The sequence below is a fragment of the Hippichthys cyanospilos genome, unplaced genomic scaffold, assembly GCF_059441005.1.
Source record: "Hippichthys cyanospilos isolate Australia breed blue-spotted pipefish unplaced genomic scaffold, RoL_Hcya_1.0 HiC_scaffold_69, whole genome shotgun sequence".
Lineage (NCBI taxonomy): Eukaryota > Metazoa > Chordata > Actinopteri > Syngnathiformes > Syngnathidae > Hippichthys > Hippichthys cyanospilos.
The window spans coordinates 105,001-112,500 of NW_028283425.1; positions in this window are offsets into that span (position 1 = coordinate 105,001).

Here is a 7,500-nt window from a genome sequence, read left to right on the forward strand (position 1 = left end):
CTGGTCGCCCAACTCAGGGGAGAAGTGCTGAAGTCAGGCCGAGTTGCCTGGTTCCCTGGAGCGGCCAAATATTAGGCAAAAAGCCGCTGTCCGCCCGGTTCCCCAAACGCCCCTGGTCGCCCAACTCAGGGCAGAAGTGCTGAAGTCAGGCCGAGTGTCCTGGTTCCCTGGAGCGGCCAAATATTAGGCAAAAAGCCGGTGTCCGCCCGGTTCCCCAAACGCCCCTGGTCGCCCAACTCAGGGGAGAAGTGCTGAAGTCAGGCCGAGTTGCCTGGTTCCCTGGAGCGGCCAAATATTAGGCAAAGTGCCGCTGTCCGCCCGGTTCTCGGGCCGGCTGTAAAAACGACTAAGTCCAACTTCAGGCTGGGAAGTGGCAAACTGAGGCCGAGTGTCCTGGTTCCCAAAATCGGCCAAATATTAGGCAAAGTGCCGGTGTCCGCCCGGTTCCCCAAACGCCCCTGGTCGCCCAACTCAGGGGCAGAAGTGCTGAAATGAGGCCGAGTTGCCTGGTTCCCTAAAGCGGCCAAAAAAAGAGCAAAGTGCCGGTGTCCGCCCGGTTCCCCAAACGCCCCTGGTCGCCCAACTCAGGGGAGAAGTGCTGAAATGAGGCCGAGTTGCCTGGTTCCCTAAAGCGGCCAAATATTAGGCAAAGTGCCGCTGTCCGCCCGGTTCCCCAAACGCCCCTGGTCGCCCAACTCAGGGGCAGAAGTGCTGAAATGAGGCCGAGTTGCCTGGTTCCCTAAAGCGGCCAAAAAAAGAGCAAAGTGCCGGTGTCCGCCCGGTTCCCCAAACGCCCCTGGTCGCCCAACTCAGGGGAGAAGTGCTGAAATGAGGCCGAGTTGCCTGGTTCCCTAAAGCGGCCAAATATTAGGCAAAGTGCCGCTGTCCGCCCGGTTCCCCAAACGCCCCTGGTCGCCCAACTCAGGGGCAGAAGTGCTGAAATGAGGCCGAGTTGCCTGGTTCCCTAAAGCGGCCAAAAAAAGAGCAAAGTGCCGGTGTCCGCCCGGTTCCCCAAACGCCCCTGGTCGCCCAACTCAGGGGAGAAGTGCTGAAATGAGGCCGAGTTGCCTGGTTCCCAAAATCGGCCAAATATTAGGCAAAGTGCCGGTGTCCGCCCGGTTCCCCAAACGCCCCTGGTCGCCCAACTCAGGGGCAGAAGTGCTGAAATGAGGCCGAGTTGCCTGGTTCCCTAAAGCGGCCAAAAAAAGAGCAAAGTGCCGGTGTCCGCCCGGTTCCCCAAACGCCCCTGGTCGCCCAACTCAGGGGCAGAAGTGCTGAAGTCAGGCCGAGCGTCCTGGTTCCCTGGAGCGGCCAAATATTAGGCAAAGTGCCGCTGTCCGCCCGGTTCCCCAAACGCCCCTGGTCGCCCAACTCAGGGGAGAAGTGCTGAAATGAGGCCGAGTTGCCTGGTTCCCTAAAGCGGCCAAATATTAGGCAAAGTGCCGGTGTCCGCCCGGTTCCCCAAACGCCCCTGGTCGCCCAACTCAGGGGAGAAGTGCTGAAATGAGGCCGAGTTGCCTGGTTCCCAAAATCGGCCAAATATTAGGCAAAGTGCCGCTGTCCGCCCGGTTCCCCAAACGCCCCTGGTCGCCCAACTCAGGGGAGAAGTGCTGAAGTCAGGCCGAGTTGCCTGGTTCCCTGAAACGGCCAAATATTAGGCAAAGTGCCGCTGTCCGCCCGGTTCCTCACACGCCCCTGGTCGCCCAACTTACCGGCAGAAGTGCTGAAGTCAGGCCGACCTGCCTGGTTCCCTGGAGCGGCCAAATATCAGGCAAAGTGCCGCTGTCCGCCCGGTTCCCCAAACGCCCCTGGTCGCCCAACTGACCGGCAGAAGTGCTGAAATGAGGCCGACCTGCCTGGTTCCCCGGAGCGGCCAAATATTAGGCAAAGTGCCGCTGTCCGCCCGGTTCCCCAAACGCCCCTGGTCGCCCAACTCAGGGGAGAAGTGCTGAAGTCAGGCCGAGTTGCCTGGTTCCCTGAAACGGCCAAATATTAGGCAAAGTGCCGCTGTCCGCCCGGTTCCTCACACGCCCCTGGTCGCCCAACTTACCGGCAGAAGTGCTGAAGTCAGGCCGACCTGCCTGGTTCCCTGGAGCGGCCAAATATCAGGCAAAGTGCCGCTGTCCGCCCGGTTCCCCAAACGCCCCTGGTCGCCCAACTCAGGGGCAGAAGTGCTGAATTGAGGCCGACCTGCCTGGTTCCCTGGAGCGGCTAAAAATTAGGCAAAGTGCCGCTGTCCGCCCGGTTCCTCAAACGCCCCTGGTCGCCCAACTCAGGGGAGAAGTGCTGAAGTCAGGCCGACCTGCCTGGTTCCCTGGAGCGGCTAAAAATTAGGCAAAGTGCCGGTGTCAAACGCCCCTGGTCGCCCAGCCCAAAAAATGACAAAGTCCCACAAACGCCCCTGGTCGCCCAAACACTAAACGCCCCTGGTCGCCCAGCCGAAAAAATGACTAAGTGCCAACAGCGCCCCTGGTCGCCCAAACACTCAACGCCCCTGGTCGCCCAGCCGAAAAAATGACTAAGTGCCAACGGCGCCCCTGGTCGCCCAGCCGAAAAAATGACTAAGTGCCAACAGCGCCCCTGGTCGCCCAAACACTCAACGCCCCTGGTCGCCCAGCCGAAAAAATGACTAAGTGCCAACAGCGCCCCTGGTCGCCCAGCCTTAAAAATGACTAAGTGCTAACAGCGCCCCTGGTCGCCCAGCCTTAAAAAATGACAAAGTCACACTTCAGGCCGAATTGTGCTGAAGTGAGGCCGACCTGCCTGGTTCCCTGGAGCGGCCAAATATTAGGCAAAGTGCCGGTGTCCGCCCGGTTCCCCAAACGCCCCTGGTCGCCCAACTCAGGGGCAGAAGTGCTGAAGTGAGGCCGACCTGCCTGGTTCCCAAAATCGGCCAAATATTAGGCAAAGTGCCGGTGTCCGCCCGGTTCCCCAAACGCCCCTGGTCGCCCAACTCAGGGGCAGAAGTGCTGAAGTCAGGCCGACCTGCCTGGTTCCCTGGAGCGGCCAAATAACAGGCAAAGTGCCGGTGTCCGCCCGGTTCCCCAAACGCCCCTGGTCGCCCAACTGACCGGCAGAAGTGCTGAAATGAGGCCGACCTGCCTGGTTCCCCGGAGCGGCCAAATATTAGGCAAAGTGCCGCTGTCCGCCCGGTTCCCCAAACGCCCCTGGTCGCCCAACTCAGGGGAGAAGTGCTGAAGTCAGGCCGAGTTGCCTGGTTCCCTGAAACGGCCAAATATTAGGCAAAGTGCCGCTGTCCGCCCGGTTCCTCACACGCCCCTGGTCGCCCAACTTACCGGCAGAAGTGCTGAAGTCAGGCCGACCTGCCTGGTTCCCTGGAGCGGCCAAATATCAGGCAAAGTGCCGCTGTCCGCCCGGTTCCTCAAACGCCCCTGGTCGCCCAACTCAGGGGCAGAAGTGCAGGAATGAGGCCGACCTGCCTGGTTCCCTGGAGCGGCTAAAAATTAGGCAAAGTGCCGGTGTCAAACGCCCCTGGTCGCCCAGCCCAAAAAATGACAAAGTCCCACAAACGCCCCTGGTCGCCCAAACACTAAACGCCCCTGGTCGCCCAGCCGAAAAAATGACAAAGTCCCACAGACGCCCCTGGTCGCCCAAACACTCAACGCCCCTGGTCGCCCATCCGAAAAAATGACAAAGTGCCAACAGCGCCCCTGGTCGCCCAGCCCAAAAAATGACAAAGTGCCAACAGCGCCCCTGGTCGCCCAGCCTTAAAATATGACAAAGTCACACTTCAGGCCGAATTGTGCTGAACAGAGGCCGACCTGCCTGGTTCCCTGGAGCGGCCAAATAACAGGCAATGTCCCGGTGTCTGCCCGGTCCCTCAAACGCCCCTGGTCGCCCAGGATTAAAATATGACAAAGTCCCACTTCAGGCCGACTTGTGCTGAGCAGAGGCCGGCGTTCCTGGTTCCCTGGAGCGGCCAAATTAAAGGCAAAGTGCCGGTGTCATCCCGGTCCCTCAAACGCCCCTGGTCGCCCAGGATTAAAATATGACAAAGTCCCACTTCAGGCCGACTTGTGCTGAGCAGAGGCCGGCGTTCCTGGTTCCCTGGAGCGGCCAAATTAAAGGCAAAGTGCCGGTGTCATCCCGGTCCCTCAAACGCCCCTGGTCGCCCAGGATTAAAATATGACAAAGTCCCACTTCAGGCCGACTTGTGCTGAGCAGAGGCCGGCGTTCCTGGTTCCCTGGAGCGGCCGAATTAAAGGCAAAGTGCCGGTGTCATCCCGGTCCCACAAACGCCCCTGGTCGCCCAGCCACACGGCGCCCCTGGTCGCCCATCCACAAAAACGGCAAAGTGTCAAAAATGCCCCTGGTCGCCCAGCCAATAAACGCCCCTGGTCGCCCATCCATAAAAACGGCAAAGTGTCAAAAATGCCCCTGGTCGCCCAGCCACTAGCCGCCCCTGGTCGCCCATCCACAAAAACGGCAAAGTGTCAAAAATGCCCCTGGTCGCCCAGCCACTAGCCGCCCCTGGTCGCCCATCCATAAAAACGGCAAAGTGTCAAAAATGCCCCTGGTCGCCCAGCCAATAAACGCCCCTGGTCGCCCATCCATAAAAACGGCAGAGTGTCAAAAATGCCCCTGGTCGCCCAGCCACTAGCCGCCCCTGGTCGCCCATCCATAAAAACGGCAAAGTGTCAAAAATGCCCCTGGTCGCCCAGCCACTAGCCGCCCCTGGTCGCCCATCCATAAAAACGGCAAAGTGTCAAAAATGCCCCTGGTCGCCCAGCAAACAAACGCCCCTGGTCGCCCATCCATAAAAACGGCAAAGTGTCAAAAATGCCCCTGGTCGCCCAGCAAACAAACGCCCCTGGTCGCCCATCCATAAAAACGGCAAAGTGTCAAAAATGCCCCTGGTCGCCCAGCAAACAAACGCCCCTGGTCGCCCATCCATAAAAACGGCAAAGTGTCAAAAATGCCCCTGGTCGCCCAGCAAACAAACGCCCCTGGTCGCCCATCCATAAAAACGGCAAAGTGTCAAAAATGCCCCTGGTCGCCCAGCAAACAAACGCCCCTGGTCGCCCATCCATAAAAACGGCAAAGTGTCAAAAATGCCCCTGGTCGCCCAGCAAACAAACGCCCCTGGTCGCCCATCCATAAAAACGGCAAAGTGTCAAAAATGCCCCTGGTCGCCCAGCAAACAAACGCCCCTGGTCGCCCAGCCGAAAAAATGACTAAGTGCAAACAGCGCCCCTGGTCGCCCAAACACTCAACGCCCCTGGTCGCCCAGCCGAAAAAATGACAAAGTGCAAACGGCGCCCCTGGTCGCCCAAACACTCAACGCCCCTGGTCGCCCAGCCGAAAAAATGACTAAGTGCCAACGGCGCCCCTGGTCGCCCAAACACTCAACGCCCCTGGTCGCCCAGCCTTAAAAATGACTAAGTGCAAACGGCGCCCCTGGTCGCCCAGCCGAAAAAATGACAAAGTGCCAACAGCGCCCCTGGTCGCCCAACCGAAAAAATGACTAAGTGCCCGCATCTTTTGCGTTGACCCCCCACCTCTACCCTCAAACCAAAAAGATGCGGAGGTTTGACCCAGATCTCCAAAACACTATCGGCACATATATAGGGAACAGCATTTTAAGAGCTTTTGGAGCCGAAAATATGACAAAGTCCCACTTTTTCGAAAATATGACAAAGTCCCACTTTTCGAAAATATGACAAAGTCCCACTTTTTCGAAAATATGGCAAAGTCCCACTTTTCTGAAAATATGACAGAGTGCCACTTTTATCACAAATGAGTGCCTGGCTCCCCGGCAATGTGAAACACGAACACGGACTGGAGAAGCGGGCGGCTTTGCCGCTCGCCGCGGCCTCGCTCCGGAAGGGGGGGGGGGGGCGCTTATGAAACACGAACACGGACTGGAGAAGCGGGCGGCGTTGCCGCTCGCCGCGGCCTCGCTCCGGGTGGGGGGGGCCGCTAATGAAACACGAACACGGACTGGAGAAGCGGGCGGCTTTGCCGCTCTTCCCGGCCTCGCTCCGAGCGGGCGGGCCGAATATTAAACACGAACACGGACTGGAGAAGCGGGCGGCTCTGCCGCTCGCCGCGGCCTTTCGGGGGGGGCCGCTCATGAAACACGAACACGAACACGGACCGGAGAAGCGGTCGGCTTAGCCGCTCTTCCCGGCCTCGCTCCGAGCGGGCGGGCCGAATATTAAACACGAACACGGACTGGAGAAGCGGGCGGCTTTGCCGCTCGCCGCGGCCTTTCGGGGGGGCCGCTTATGAAACACGGACTGGAGAAGCGGTCGGCTTAGCCGCTCTTCCCGGCCTCGCTCCGAGCGGGCGGGCCGAATATTAAACACGAACACGGACCGGAGAAGCGGGCGGCCTTTTGGCTCGCCGCGGCCTTTCGGGGGGGCCGCTTATGAAACACGAACACGGACCGGAGAAGCGGTCGGCTTAGCCGCTCTCCCCGGCCTCGCTCCGAGCGGGCGGGCCGAATATTAAACACGAACACGGACCGGAGAAGCGGGCGGCCTTTTGGCTCGCCGCGGCCTCGCTCCAGGCGGGCCGCTTAACGAACACGGACCAGAGAAAGCGGGCGGCCTTTCGGCTCGCCCCGGCCTCGCTCCAAGCGGGCCGCTTAACGAACACGGACTAAAGAAAGCGGGCGGCCTTTCGGCTCGCCCCGGCCTCGCTCCAAGCGGGCCGCTTAACGAACACGGACTAAAGAAAGCGGGCGGCCTTTCGGCTCGCCCCGGCCTCGCTCCAGGCGGGCCGCTTAACGAACACGGACCAGAGAAAGCAAGCGGCCTTTTGGCTCGCCGCGGCCTCGCTCCAGGCGGGCCGCTTAACGAACACGGACCAGAGAAAGCGGGCGGCCTTTCGGCTCGCCCCGGCCTCGCTCCAGGCGGGCCGCTTAACGAACACGGACCAGAGAAAGCAAGCGGCCTTTTGGCTCGCCGCGGCCTCGCTCCAGGCGGGCCGCTTAACGAACACGGACCAGAGAAAGCGGGCGGCCTTTTGGCTCGCCGCGGCCTCGCTCCAGGCGGGCCGCTTAACGAACACGGACCGGAGAAGCGGGCGGCCTTTCGGCTCGCCCCGGCCTCGCTCCAAGCGGGCCGCTTAACGAACACAGACCAATGCACGGGGGCGGCCCTCGCGCTCGCCCCGGCCCCGCTCCAGGCGGGCGCCTTACTAACACGGACCGAAGGCCGGCGGCCGCTCCTCGCGGCCACGCACCCACACCCCCGCACCGACCGATCGGCGATTACAACCTGCCATCGGAGGGCCCCCGCCGGCGCCGCCAGGCGCTCGGGCGGACGGCTCCTCCGGCCGCGGGTCCACTCCAGCGCCGGGGACGCGGCGAGCGCGGCCTCGCGGCCCCGCCCGCCAATGCCTCGGCGCGAAACGTATCTGGCGAGACCGAGACGGCCCGAATGTCACATTTTTTTCCGACGCACGCAGAGGTCCCACATCGGAGGGCCGTCGCGCCGGCGCCGGCGCCCGTTCGCTCGGGCTGCCCGCAGCGTC